Source organism: Hyaena hyaena, unplaced genomic scaffold (assembly GCF_003009895.1).
Source record: "Hyaena hyaena isolate Hyena2069 unplaced genomic scaffold, ASM300989v1 scaffold_468, whole genome shotgun sequence".
NCBI lineage: Eukaryota > Metazoa > Chordata > Mammalia > Carnivora > Hyaenidae > Hyaena > Hyaena hyaena.
In genome coordinates this window covers 403,809-419,673 of record NW_024081098.1, presented here as the reverse complement: position 1 = coordinate 419,673, position 15,865 = coordinate 403,809, and positions in this window count along the sequence as shown.

The following is a 15,865-nucleotide window of genomic DNA, read 5'->3' as shown; positions in this document are numbered from 1 at the left end:
TATTTTGGAAAAATCTTGTACCAAATGAAAACACAGATACCTACCTGAAATTAATGTGTGATGTCAGGGTTCTCTGATTTCCGGTGCTCTCCTGCCGATCAGCCACTTGATGTCAGTGGCCAACATGCTGCTTCCTTCTTGAACCAGACTCTAAATCTCCCTCAACTCTTCCTGTCTCTCCCTCTTCTCGACTCCATGGCCCCTCTTCCCAAAGTTGTAATTGGAAACACTATTGTTCTACCTCCTTTTGCAGAGCAAATTTGTTCTTTTACCCACCTAGGCTATATAGGAGGATTCCTTTTCTGAAGTAAATATTGACTTACCTATTCATTTTCCTTAAAAACCAGTAGAAATCTGCCTCTCCTTCCCCAACCAGATCACTGTATTGTTTCTTTTTCCAGAACAATTTCTCCTGCTAACAATGCAATGCCCACTCTCGGGCATATGTTCTCTAATTTTCTTTCCCCAGGTCTGCAGGCAGTGGGGCAGTTCCCTTCTCTTGCTAGCTATTGCCACCTACTGACTAGCTTGGGAATAAGGCAGATTCCTTGTCCCATGCCTTTGTAGGACCAGTAAGGAGGTCCTGTGCACATTTCTTTTTCTCCTGTTGGCAATAAGAAAATAGATAGAACCTGACAAATGTAACTAATAAGAGAAATTACTAGTGACAACTACTGTCTCTCTGAAGAAACCACAGAAATATTCTGTCGATCAAGCAAAGTCAAGTTTATTGGCCACTGCAGTAAAAGCTATCACGACCACTCTGTCTTTGTAGTATCTCAGAAGATGGAGAAGGGCAGGCATATGTAAGATAATTAAGATCGAGTTTAAGTCAGTTGTTTAACACTGAGATTTGACGGAGACTAAGCAACTTTTGTGATATGATAGTTTAAGGGTTGATGGAGAGAAAGGGATTCAAAACACATCAAGTAAACATTCATTTGATAAGCTGAGGGTTTGCTTATTTGAGCAAAGTATTATTCTAACAAAAGGCAGGTAGTGGAAACTGTCCTTTTAAAAAGGGCAGTTTCAGTAACTTCTTAAATAATTTTATCTGAAACTTTATCTATCTGGGTAAGAATGTTCTGGAATATCACAGTCATGTTCCTGTAGTCTTAATACTTGGTCTAGTGAACTATGAAGTTATAGGCAAATTGTCCACACCAGCAAGAAACTCTCTTGGGTTTGTGTTCTTTTCTGGACTCAAGAAATCTCATGGCAGAAACTATTCAGCTATGTCTGTGCAGAACCTGGAAGTAGACCTTCCCTGAACAGGCAAGATCCCTGCCTCCAGTAGGGATTCACCAATGTGTGAGTGAGTGAATGAATGAATAAACCAACAAACATGTGCATTGTTGAAAGTTGGAGAATATGGTAAATATATATAAATAGATTTCAAAAAGTTTTTAATGTTTATCTATTTATTTTGAGAGAGAAGAAGAGCATGAGCAGGGGAGGGGCAGAGAGAGGGAGAGAGAGAATCCCAAGCAGGCTACGTGCCATCAACAGAAAGCCCAACACAGGGCTCAAACTCAGGAACTGTGAGATCATGATCTGAGCTGAGATCAAGAGTCAAACACTTAACTGACTGAGCCACCCAGGCACCCAAATATATATATTTTAGATTTTCATTTAAATCAAAGATTACCTACCCCCCCCCCCCACTTACATTCTCCCCAGTGGGATAGTAGTGAAGACAGAGGTGCAGGAAACAAGGGGTAAGTAGTATGAACACCTCATACTAGGGGCAAGCAAACACAGGTGGAGTGGCTGCTCTTTTATTCACTGAGACAAATAGAACCACCTTTGGACAAAATATAGTCTTTGAGTTTTCCAGGTTAACCCCCCCCTTTTTTTACTTACAAATATCATTATATTTTCTCTGTGCTTTTTGATGATTTTAATGATTTCCATTAAAAGCCTACAGACTTTTATAACAACATTTTTTTGTATTGTACATTTCCTATAGGTGTAAAAATAACCAGTACAAATCTTTATACCAATTTTTAAATATCTGTCTCATAAAAATTTTTGTAAGAGGTATAAGGTTTTTTTTGTACTAATAAAATACTCTAAGCACACATTATAAAGGTCCTTTTATGTACACAAAAATTGCCACTTACATTAAGAGCATTTATTGAGTTTAAAATAATTTAACGATGGAGGCTAAGGCAAAATGTGTCCACATATATCTCCATAGATTATATTCTGAGGCATTCTCCCTCCCATTCTATAGCCATGGAATCCTGTGATTATGGTTTTTTTTTTTTACTTAAAATCCAGTCTGTGAAAACCAAGGTATGCTAAATATCCTTTACTAAGGTTACAATACATGTGTGAGTTATTGGTAAAATACATATTATGATGTGAAAGACAAAATGCACCAGGGAATGAAGTTTTATTTAGGTTTATTTAGGTTACTGGAATAAGAAGAAGATTCATTAAGTGAGAAAGAGTTTAAAGAAGAGAACATCTGGATGGAGGTGTGTCTTCTCTGAGTCACTGAGGAAGAATGAAAGTGGGTCTTGGAAGACTTAAGGGAAGGGAGGTCCTTTGCACTTAGGCCTTGCTTGGAATACATGAGAGGATTTTGAAGAACACGAGAGTGAAAGCACAGAGCTAGGGAAAATATAAATCACAATTACGAATGTAATTGTGCACATGCCGAGGTAAAGAACAGCCATGAGAATCCTATTGTACGGGGCTTGAGTAGTTTGATTGTACTGATTTCTTATAAATCAACTTTATCTTCATGGGGACTTATGAAGTAATTAATGTTGTGTTTCTTAGGTCATAAACTAGTGTTATATTATTTTTCAGTGGTAACTAGGGTTTACATAGAGCATATTGTTCTTCGGGTGGGTCCCCAACCCTGTGGTCCCAAAAATCTGTTGTGTTACCACCTTGACTTACTGTCTGTGCCCGGTGGCTGCGTTTCCTTTCTTCTTGCCCTTGTACTTTACTGAGACAATGATATGCATCTGTGTGGAATAAGTAGCATTATTTAGATCCCAACCTCAACATATTTATTTTTTTGGGGGGAGTAGCAATTTTTGGATCTAGTCACTGGTTTCTTACCTTTATATTATCATCCCTCTGATACTGTCATAACACAAGTGGATATATCTTGATTATAAGGAATTATTTCTTATGGTTTATGTCGGGACACTAACATACCAATGTAGCCTCAGTGCGTCTGAGGTATCCAACTTAATAATGATTAGGTTCCTACCATCACATCATTTTTGCTTAGTGCAAGGTATCATTGTCTTGCAGATATTATTCTCAGATGTCCGTATGCCATGTTGCTTCATACCTTTTTGTTTCTGAGAGGAAAGCAAATCCTTTCTCCATGTGCAAGAAACTTTCCAATGTTCCTAGCCACATATCCGTCTTTGATTACCAGCCTTCTTAGCTTTAAGAATTCCTACCATTTACAAAGATTGACAAGTAATTGACACTGTGTTGGTATTTTATTTATAAACTTAAAAGATATTTTTATTATTAAAAGTGATGAAGGTAATCCTATTTTTCTCTGTTTTCATCTATGCCCTCAATATAAAATCTTATTTCTGAAAGGAAAAAAAAAAAAAAAACCCAAACGCGTCATTTTACATGTGTTCTGAAAAAGTTGTAAGGCATTATATTTTTATCAAACAAATGATATGAATAGAAAGTGTGTTCATCTGGATTTTGAAAGATCTAGGGCTTCAAATAAAATCTGAAGGTGATAAAAGTAATTTCATAAGATATACACATAGCTGAGATGGTCTCTGATAATAAATAATATTTGTTGACAATGATTTCATAAATACGTTACTTTGAAGAGATTCAAATTCCATTATTTACTGATAAAAATAACATCAGTTCAACTCAAAAGTGATATTCTTCATTTTGGGACAAATTTGATTTCCATAAAGATCCCAAATATCCATACATTCATGAATCCATATACTTTTTTTTTTAAGTTTATTTATTTTTGAAAGAGAGAGAAAGAGGGAGTATGCACAAGTGAGCACAAGAATGAGGGAGAAACAGAGGAGAGAGACAGTCTCAAGCAGTTTTTGAAGATGTCATTGTGGAGCCCCACATGAGGCTGGAACTCAGGAACCCCTAGATCATGACCTGAGCCGAAATCAAGGGTCAGATGCTTAACAGACTGAGCTACCAAGGTGCCCCAATGAAAATAAATATTCTTAAAGTGAACAGGAATAGTTATTGTGGCAAAGTGGGACAGTTTATTTAACTTACATTCTAGTGACACGTTTTTGGAAAACGGCAGTTAGTTTGAAGATGCTCTCCTCCAAAAAGTGGGTGAGGCCCAAAGCAGGAGCAAACTGAAATGTCTGAGGAAAGAGACAACAAAAGTGCAATGTTCAAATGTGTCACCCTTTGACTCCCTTTTATTTGTAGACATTTGTAAACACCTGCTCTGTTGAATTATAAGCCCCTTAGAACAATCATCATTTTTACCATAGTTCTTCCTCACACCATTGTAATGACCATCCTCTCTATGACTGCCTTTCTTTTAAGCTCAGTTTTCTTTTTCCTTTTTACTTAAGTTCTTACTATGCAATTTTTAAAAAATTCTTTGTTATGGCTGTACCATAAAAATAAAGTTTTGGATACAATTTTTGAAGTTCAACAACAACAACAACAAACATATGTGCCTACCGTCTGCTCAAGAAGCATAACTTAATCCAAAACTTTGAAGTTTTCTGTTTGTTTCTCCTTAATTTCCGACAAGTGGATATAAAATGATATGGCACTGTGTTTTATTTTTCAAATACTTGATTATAATTAAATTGAGCATCTTAATAGGTATTGACCATGTTTTTTAAATCTTCTATAGAGTACTGATTTATTTTGTCCCTTTCTCTCTTTTCTTTTAAAGGCTTATTAATTGGAGTTCTTTTTGTATTGTGGATATTAGTCCTGCATCACTATATTTTCACAGAGTATTTTCATCCAGGGAGTAGCTTTACTTACTATAATGAGGTCTATTAATAGACAATATAATTAATATTACAACTATAATTAATAGTTATTAATTTTAAAGTAATAAAATTTAACATACTTTCCCTCTGGTTAGTAATACAGAAGAACAGCTAGGGATATATTATATTTTGTATTTTGTTGAAGTAATTCTTTTGTAAAATCATGAAGATAAGCTGCTCTGTTTTTTTCTAAAATATGTAAAGTTTTGCCTTGCATATTTAAGTACTTAATCTAGAATTACCCTTGGCATAAGTTATGAAGAATCAGATTTAATTATTCTTTTTTGGAAATGGAAATTGCCAAAATACATTCAAATGGTCTTTACTTCCCACACTGTTCTTCAATGGTGGTGCTGTCATAAGTCAAACTTCTATAATGCAGTAGAATATAAGCAAGAGCTTTTCCTTTGTCCCTTCATTGACTCATTTCAACGACCCACAACTATTCCTGCCGTAAATAGACATTCAGAAAATTTGAAGATGAATGCATTTAGATCTTTTTCTAAAATCTATTTAGCAATTCACACATTTTCACATTTTGTTTTTCCATTTTGTCTGTGTTCAAACTTGTGGATATAAAAAGCTGTTCACAATTTTATCTTATTATATTTTTTCATTCACCTTAGGTTTTTCACTTTCATGAAGCTTTTCAACAAATTGACAAATCAAGGTTTGGCTTTACTGAGTCATTTAAATTTTATTTTCTTTCTTATTTTTCTCATTTAATAATATTCCTTTCTACTTTGAATATTTATTTACATATTTTTGGAACCCCTACTTGGGATACTTAGTTTTTAAATGTTCAGCTTTCCTTCTTTTCCAGTATGATCTTTAAACACAGCTAACTTGTCTTGATACACTGCCTTAACTCAAATCCCACATATTTTAATTTGTTACTGATCTGCTGTAAACAATTTCTAGATATCTTTATGGTTTTGCCTTTATATCTTTGAGTCTGTTCCCAATTGCTTTGTTTTTTTAAACAATAAATTATTTATTTATAATTTATAATTAAATAAATAGTGTATAAAGTATTGATTTGTAATATATAACTTATAATTTAATAATTGAGTTTTAGTCATTCAGTGTATTCTCTATGACCTGAACTTTGAAGTTTGTGGATACTTATTTTATGGTCAAGGGCAGTGTTTTTTATGGAAGAAACAGTTTTTTGTTTTTTGTTTTCTTTCTTCCTATCATGGCCAATAGTTTTGGCTATGTAATCAGTTGATAAATGTAAACGATAATCAGTTGATAAATAAGTGACTACAAAAATAAAATTTTTAAAGGCATACCAAATCTAAACCTACATTTTACTATTGATTTTAGCAAATGGAAATTTATATTGCAATAAATATAATCAGAACAAAATAATAGTATAAAGGAAAGTATTGTAAAACTGAATATATTCTTAAATGAAATTCTATATATAAATGATTCATGTAAATACTTGCTCCTGAACTCATAAATCTGTTCTGGTTGTCATAACAACATTAAAACTTAGGAATAAAATAGCAACTTTTCATTTTAAATACCCGATGATACCCTTTGAAGAGATATCACATGTATACGTATTTCAAGTTTTTAATGTAACAAATAGCCTTCTCTTGCCTATACATGTAGTAATCTAGGTTGGATTTATAGCATGACACTCTTAGGAGACGACATATAGCTAACCTGTTGATATATTTTGTTTTAATAATATTCATGGTAGGATATATCAGTTATCTATTGCTGCATAACACATTACCCCAAAACTTAGTGGCTTAAATAATGAACATTAATTACTTCACAGTTTCTGTGGGTTAGGAATTTGAGAGCAGCTTAGCCGGGTGGTTCTGGCTCAGGATCTCTAATTAGGTTATTGTCCAAGTGTTAACTGGAGCTGCATTCTCCGAAGACTTGAGCAGGACTGGGAATCCTCTTCTAAAATGGCTCATTCATATGCTTACTGATAAGAAGACTCAGTTCCTTATTATACAGTCATGTCCATAGGGTTGCTTGAGTGTTTTTTCCAGAACAAATGATCCAAGAGAGAGATTAGCCAAGAAATCTTAATTCATTTCATGACCTCTTCTCAGAAGTCACACCACTACCATTTCTGCCATATTCTGTTTTCAGAAGCAAATTACTAAATCCAATCCAAAACACAACAGATTAAGTTCTACACGTTATCAGTTATCCTTCCTTCCTCTCTTCTCTTCCCTTCTCTTCCGTTCCCTTGCCTTCCCTTCCCTCCCCTCCTTCCTTCCTTCCTCTTTTTCTTTACAGAGAGAGAGAGAGAGCAAGTACAAGCAGGGGGAGGAGGGAAGAGAGAGACAGAGAGAGACACAGCGAGAGAGAGAGAGAGAGAGAGAGAGAGAGAGAGAGAATCCCAAGCAGGCTCCATGCATAACATGGCATGCATCCTTACATCCTTACATCTTGTCAATTATTGTTCTATAAAACAAACACAATAAATCTAAGTGAGTTAAAAAAAATTCTACCATTTGGAAGGAGATTTATAAAAGAATTTATGAATATACCCTCAGGTCACCATAAGGAGAAACTAATATCAAAATAATATGTTTACAGGAATGCAGGAAGACATTTTCCAATCAAGATATTCATTTTCAGCTACTAAAATAATTCAAGTGAGTATTTCTATTAAAATTAAAAAAACAGTAAAAAATAACAAAGATAGGAGTGCCTGGCTGGCTCAGTTGGTTAAGCATCCAACTTCAGCTCAGGTCATGATCTCACAGTCTGTGATTTCAAGCCCACATTGGGCTCTCTGTTGACAGCACAGAGCTTGATCCTGCTTTGGATTCTGTGTCTCCCCCTCCCTCTCCCTCCCTTGCTCACACTCTGTCTCTTTCTCTCTCTCAAAAGTGAATAAACGTTAAAAAGTGTGGTGCTTTATTTTTAAACTTTATTTTTAATATATTATCAGTAGCCATTTCCAACAATGTATCTTGTAGAATTGTAGGTAAATTTTATTTACCTTTTAATGAAGTGGATTTTCTATTCATGAATTTCACATGCACATTCTTTAGATAGAAAATAATTTGAGGAGATAAAATTAAAACATTCTATTAAATCCATACACATTTTATTGATATCTTTTCACATTTGACAGTATTGGTACACCTACTTCATAAGTAATTATAAAATTATGATATATACCATAATCTATAGAAATTTTTATTCTAAGTCTAAATTTTATGTTTGCCCAGTGATTATATGCATATATGATCATGCAAAAATATGTGACATTCTATGCATGGAAGCAAATACCAAAGACAACAGACAAAAAATAACATATCTTATGCCTATTTCTTATCTATAAAATGTTCAGACCAGACTGTTTTTTTTATCTTGTGTAAACAGTAATTTTATTGTGTATTTTAAACATTCTGATTTACCTTCATCATATCTTAACAATCCAATAGGAGTTTTTTATAATTGATTTCCATATCTTCACATAAGGGAATATTTTCAAAATTAATGGATGACCTGTGCATAATTCACAAACTTTCACTATGTAAGTATACTTTTTAGTGTAGCTGATTATTTTAATTGTAAGAAAAATATCTAGATGAAGGAAACAATATATTAACTGTCATTTGGTGCCAATTCTTAATCTGAGTAACAAATTTTAACTGTGTAAGTATACTTTTTAGTGTCACTTTTTTTTTCATTATGAAAAATATCTAGATGAATAAAACTATATTTTAATTGACATTCAGTGTCAATTCTTAATCTGAGTAACTGAGTATCGTATGTTACCCCAACTGCAACATCAGAACACACTTTCCTATAATAGAGTCCAAATCACACTTCTAAAGAATGTCCCTGTGTATATATTCTACTTGTTGGATGCAGAATTCTACATTTATTACTTTGATTAAACTTAGTTTTATCCAAATCTTCTCTACTTTTATTGGTTTCTGATGTGTTGATTTATAAATTTTTGATGGTTAAGTCTTCCATTATGTGCCTTTTGGACTTATATATTTTGAAGCCTTGTGTGTGAGTGTTTTTAAGATAGTACACTATAATGATTAAGAATATATGTACTATAATTAGGCTACTTTGATTAGAATAGCAGGTACATGACTCTGGGACAAGGTTTTTAACAGAAATGTAGGTTTCTGTGCCATATCTACCTCTTAGTTGGGAGGTTGTTGAAAAGTTTATGAGATCACGTACATATAGTACTTGATTGATAGGTTCATAGTAAGCTCTTAATAAACATTAACTAATACAATCATTTTTTATCTCCTAAAGCTGTCTATCCAATATATTTTCATTAAGTACTTATTGACTAAATATTAAACAAATGTCAAGAGCTAACCTAAATTAATGCAAGGTGTTTTATAGTATATGGGAAACTATCAGAAAGAAATAGAGAAACGGCACAGAGAAATCACCCATCGAGTAGAATTCCTGCTCCAACACTCAGCTCTTCAGGTTCTTCTACCATTTTCCTAACATCTCTAAGTTTCAGGGTCTGTATTTGTAGGATGAAGGCTAATAAGTACCCATTTCTTCCATTTTACCTTTAAAAAATATGCACCATTGTCTTTAATGGCTCAAGTCATCAGTAATTGGTGTGGGAATTTTAGTTTCTTATCAAGATCAATGAAGATCATAATTTTGGGTAGAGGCAGGAGTGAGAAAGGTACCTCTTATAAGACACTAATTACATGACTCACAGCCTCTCCTATTTTTCTGGCCCTAAAAACTAACATTAAAATCCAAAGGAAAAAGCTATGGGTGTATCAAATAGCATGCCTACTGCCCATTTTTTACTTTGAAGTGTTATCTTTAATATAATTGTGTTCTTGGTATCTAGGAGACCTATAATCCAGTCACTTCTGGATTTTAGTGCTCTCTATTAGAAGACTTTTAGGATGCTAATAAAATGTTAATAGGAGTATTGAGTGCAAGGGTCCTTAATGAATTTAACTTGGAAACAAGGGAGACCTAGAGGCAAACATGGCACTTAAGACTCCCAGGACTATTTGGGGTCCACGTTTACTGCAGGGCTCATGATTTGACTTCTCAAACAATTTGAAAAGAAATGTATTTAGTTATGATTTTATTGGGTGATTTCTTGGTATATTTAGTATGCTTTGGGGGAAGAGTGGTTTATAGGCACCATTCCTCCACCTTTAAATGCCAGGAGTGTTCGTGAGGGCAGTTGAAATAATGAAACACAGAATACCCTATAGCATTTCTTACCAACTGTATCTCAAATTTCATATTCCTACAAAAACATGGTAATTAGTATTTAATGAATTATTGAATAATTAATTTTCTTCATGCATGCTAATTTGAAAATGTCTAGAAGTAAAATTTTCATTACTGTGGTCTTACTCATCGTTGATACTTGGTATGTATGTATTTCTTTACAACTTGTTCTCTAGAATTTCTGTATTTTTACAATCCTGTTTACTAGCTGAGATTGCCATATACTTGTCCCTCTGGCCCAAAATAACGATATCATTTTAATAGAAAAAGGAGACCCATGTTTCTAAAACAGTGTGTTCACTGAAAGCATGGCAGATACAATTGCAAGGAATTGTAGTCAATATTTTTAGCCCTGTAAGACCACTAAATTTTCACTTTGTGGATCCCCAAAACACAGATTAACACAATGGGCCTGTAGATAGGTATTGATGTTTTATATTTTTAAATCTTTTGTTGTTGTTTTATTTTGTTTGTTTCATGTTTCCTTCCGATGATAAATTGATAATTGTTGTTGAGTATTTGGAAAACTATTCATTTTAAAATTAACTTAGCTTATAATTATTCATGCTTATTTAAAAGTTGAAATTAGAACTAGTATTTTATATATTTCCTTAAGTCTTTTATACATTTTAAAGTGAATTAAAAACTTGCTGTGCATCTAATTTATGTGTTTACAGAAAACAAATACATAAACCAAATAAATTACCAAAACCATTCCATAATAATGGGAGAATCCTCATACACTTCATGATGCTAAAATTCAATTATTAATTCTTTGTAACCATACAGTCTACTAACTTTCTATATTGATTTTTAAACAAATAAGCATGCTCATGACCACAACTCACATTTTATTCTGTAAGCTGTTATTCCTCTTCCAGACTGTTTTTTTTTTTGTTTTGTTTTGTTTTGTTTTTTTGTTTTCTATTCTCACTAGAGACAGAGGGCAGAGTTGCTATTCTATTGACAAGATTCTAGTTTCGGACCCTGCAATGATTCACTTGGGTGTAGAATTATTTCCCTTGAAAAGCATCAGGGGAGTGCTAAGATGGTAAAGTAATAATTACTTCCTTCAGCAGCAATAGTTTAGGGAAAAGCTCAAAGACATATGGGCTGAATATTTAGCAGACAGTGATAATGGTGAGGTCACAGATATGACCCTGTGGGATGCTAGCAAAGCAGTATTGCAGGGAAAATTGATTGAAATCTTTGCCCAAAAGAAAAGGGAAAGGCACCACAAATACCAGAGTTAGGGACTAAAATTAGGAGCTTCCAAAAGGAGCATATTAAAAAGGGTAAGGCTAAAACTAATTGATTTAGAAAATGCCAAGGGGAAACTTAATAGGATTCTAAATGAGAGGATGGAGTATCTAATAAAGCTCAATAAGAGCGAGTTTTTCTCCCCTGGCAATAAAGCAGATACCATCTTGGCCTGCTAACTTAGAGGGAGAACACAATTGAGACTAATTAGGGAAATTACAGGACAAAAAGTGGCCCCACTCTAACCCCAATGAAAAGGAACCAGCATTGTTCTTTATTATTCATTCACAGACACATGTAGCATTAAGACTTGTGTGTTCTTTTAAATATTCTAGACTCATTTGATTACAATATGTGGTCTACTCATCCATTGTGCTGTTTACAGGTCTGTAGATTTGTGGCATTTCAGTATCTTTGTTAATACAATGTGAGATTTGGGAAACAATATGAAAAGTAACATAAAAATGTCAAAAGGCCATTACACTAGGAAGTAGAAGACCTGCGTCTAGTCTTACACCACCCACAACTTGTTAAATGATCTTCCTAAATTCCTACATAAAAACGAAAGCTTCTGTATTTCTTCTTCTCTATTTGTGTTTAACGAAATAGCTGTCATCTTTTTCTAAGAATAGGAAGTAAAGCAATAAATGTTGCGAGAAAAATGTCAGAGACCTTTTGTGTGAAGAAGAGATGAGAAGGGGTCCCTGGGTGGCTTAGTCGGTTAATCATCCGACTTTGGTTCAGGTCATGATCTCACAGTTTGTGGGTTTGAGCCCCACATCGGGCTCTGTGCTGACAGCTCGTACCCTGGAACCTCCTTCTGATTCTGTGTCTCCCTCTCTTTGTGCTCCTCCCCTGCTCATGCTCTCTCTATATATCAAATTTTTTTTTAAAAATGAGAGAGAGATGAGAAAATATAAAAGAGGAAACAATAGTGGAATGACTAAATCTGATCTCACAAGATGACTTGCTGTTAAATTTGGTCAAGTGTGTGTCATACCAGGTGTTTTGTTGTTTTAAGAAAAATCCTCAAATGGCTCAGAACCAAACTGTATATTAACAGATATGGAGAAGATAGCAATACTGAGCAGTATATGGTTTTACCATTTATTATCTATGTGTTCCAATAACATCACATAATTCTCTTTCCTAATCTGGAAAATGAGGATAATAATGTTGACCCCGAAGGACTCCCCTGATATCTAAAAAAGAGATTTCTAAAGTACCTAGTAAATATTAAATTTTATATATTATATTTGGATGCTATTATTATCAGTTTTTTAATACCACTTACCGTTTTCAAAATGATTTAATCATGATTTAAATTTATCACTTATTCATTCATTTATTTATTCATTCTTCCATTTTTTCATGCAAATATGAGCCACAGTGTGCTTCACTGATAGTCTGCAAATCGTGTGTCTTAGGACATTTAACAAATACTATGTAGTTATTAGGTATTTGTATGAGTTACTGTTACAGATTTTAAAAACAACATTATGTTCACATTGGCACCTAAACCACACTGTCAAGTAGGCAATTCTCTCAGAGGAGGAAAAAACAGTTTAGAACAGAAGAGATGCAGAATTGTTTAAAAAAAAATGAAAGAATTTTTTTTAATCATTAAAATGTTGCTGTTATTTATATTAGCTACAGGTGTTTCTCTGGGTGTACGCCTTATAAAAGTGTACAGGTGTGCATTCTCAATGACGCAAGTACATGAAAATCTCAGAGAGTATCACTGTAATTCATCTAGTAAACGTTTGCCCCACAGCCAATAGGAGCTGGATCCAAGGACAAGTTCTTGGAGGCGTCCTCGTGGATAAGAAGTGTGAAAGATGCCACCGAAACTAATCCGGGGACTTGTAGGAAGGTTTATAGCAGCACACTTTGAGGCAGAGATACCCAGAAAAACTTCCCATGCAGACTCACCTGCCAGGAAGATAACTGAGTATTGGAGAGCTCCTGATGCAAACAGTGTATGAAACTTCTTCATCAACAGGAGCATTTTGCCAAAATGTGCTTTTCTGTATTTTGCCAACTCTTTGATATTGAAGTTCTTCCAGGGATAAAAAATGAGAGTGAATTTGGTTACAAATACTGTTTCCTTTTCCCTGATTTTTTTCCTCCTTTTTTTTTTTTTTTTTTTTTTTTAAACTTTGCTCTAGAGTAGTGAGCTATTTATTTTTTGGATCAGAAGTTGAATCTAATAATAAACATAGTTGCTAAAATAGCGTCTTCATCCCTGGTTTAGGTGTGGGAAGATGGGTTATTTTCAGGGAATCTTCATAAAAATATTAATTTACCCCCATTTGTTTTATTGTCGTATGTCTGGTGTTTATGTATTTATCCTCATCTCTATGATGTCACTTAAAAGATGCACTGCTGGGGCACCTGGGTGGCTCAGCCGGTTAAGTGTCCGACTTTGGCTCAAGTCATGATCTCACAGTTCACGGGTTCGAGCCCTGCATTGGGCTCTTTGCTGACAGCTAGCTAAGAGCCTGGAGCCTGTTTCAGATTCTGTGTCTCCCTCTCTCTCTGACCCCCTGCTCATGCTGTCTCTATCTTTCTCTCAAAAATAAATTAAAACATTAAAAAATTTAAAAAAAGATGCACTGCTATTCTATTGCATTCTGACTTTCATCCATTTTTCACATCTTCAATTAATACCACATTTACAGTTTCACATTTCTAGTAGGAATTTCTTAGGAAAGCTGGTTGTAATGTACCCATTTGATTTTTACTTTATCCAAAATGGATAGGTCTCTACATACGTTATCTTGGGAAAAGAATCCCAAAATACTACTACTTGGAAGAAGAATTAGTTATTATTATTATTTTGCTATTTATCACAAATATGTTTACCTTTTTTTTTTCCAACTTAAAAGCATTACTTTGGTAATTTGACTTAAAACTTTTTTCCAATGCATGAAAAATTTGTAGGGTTTCATTGTTTAAACATAATTTTGCTTATTTTAGTTGATGAAAAGGAAGGGAAACACTATTTCCATTCCAGTGTGGTAACGTTAGACATAAATTCAGTGCACATCTTATTTATAAGTTTGATGGTCTCTGCCTGACTTACAGAATTGATACTCAAATAGGCTTACCTGAAATTACTGTTCTGTTATGTATTTTTAATCACCTGATGTAACCCCTGATTTTAGATCTTCAAATGTCTAAAACCCCAACACCTTGTTGAAAGGAGGTTATTTTAAAATTTTTAAGCAAGTAACAAAATCAAGAGACTTAAACATGAAATAAGAGTTTTCATTCATTTATATTCATATATATTTATATTTCATTCATTATATATGTTTATACATAATATATAATAATGCATATGGTATTATCTCAAAAATAATTTTATAAATCATCAAAAATAAAAGCAAGCACAAATGTTAACTGAGAATACTCACCTTATAATTTAGAAACTTGAATGAGGCTTCAACAGGATTTGTCTTTGTGCCAAATTAAATGCAATTCAACCAACATTGAGTACCTAGTATCCATGAGGCATTTTGCTTGTTGGAAAATATTTAAAAACATGAGAAAGTTATAAGTTTTTATTACATTGTGCAAGAAAATTGAGGAGGATCATTCTTTCTCACATAATTTTTAGTACCAGTGAAGACTATTGAAAAGATGCAATCAAAATAAATTCTAAAGCATGAAATTGCCCCTCTGATGCCTGTTTACTCATGTATTACTATTTTCACCACTGAACTAACTTGCCTTAAATGCTTCACCATTGTTGTTTTTAGTTCCTCAGAGATTTGGTGTCTCTTATCTGTAGCATAAGCAGATTCACTACATCTTTCTTTTTACTAAGAAAGCAGGATGAACTGACAATAATATAGATGCATTGAAAGGGGATATCTGCTTTGGTTGTTTATGGCCATATCATTAAAAAGAAGAGATAATGGATTCTTGAGACATTGTGCATTGTGTTGAGTCGGCCTTACCAGGTGAGCCGTAGGGACCCATCCTCACCTGTTATGAATGTATAATTTGACATAAAAAGACAGGTAGAGAAGCAGAAAACATACACACACTGTAGAAGAGCAACACTGGGCTAAACTACGAACGGATATTAAATTTGGATATAAGTGCTTTATAGTATGATTTCACACATACAAATGCAAGCAAATGAGACTAGAACTCTGATTCTTTTTTTTTTTTAACGGTTGTTTATTTACTTTTGAGAGAGAGAATGAGTGCAAGCAGGGGAAGAAAGAGAGAGAGAGAGAGAGAGAGAGCGAGTGCGGGAGCAAGAGAAAGGAAACAGAATCCAAAGCAGGCTCCAGGCTCTGAGATGTCAGCACAGAGCCCAATGCAGGTTTCAAACTCACCAACTTTGAGATCATGACCTG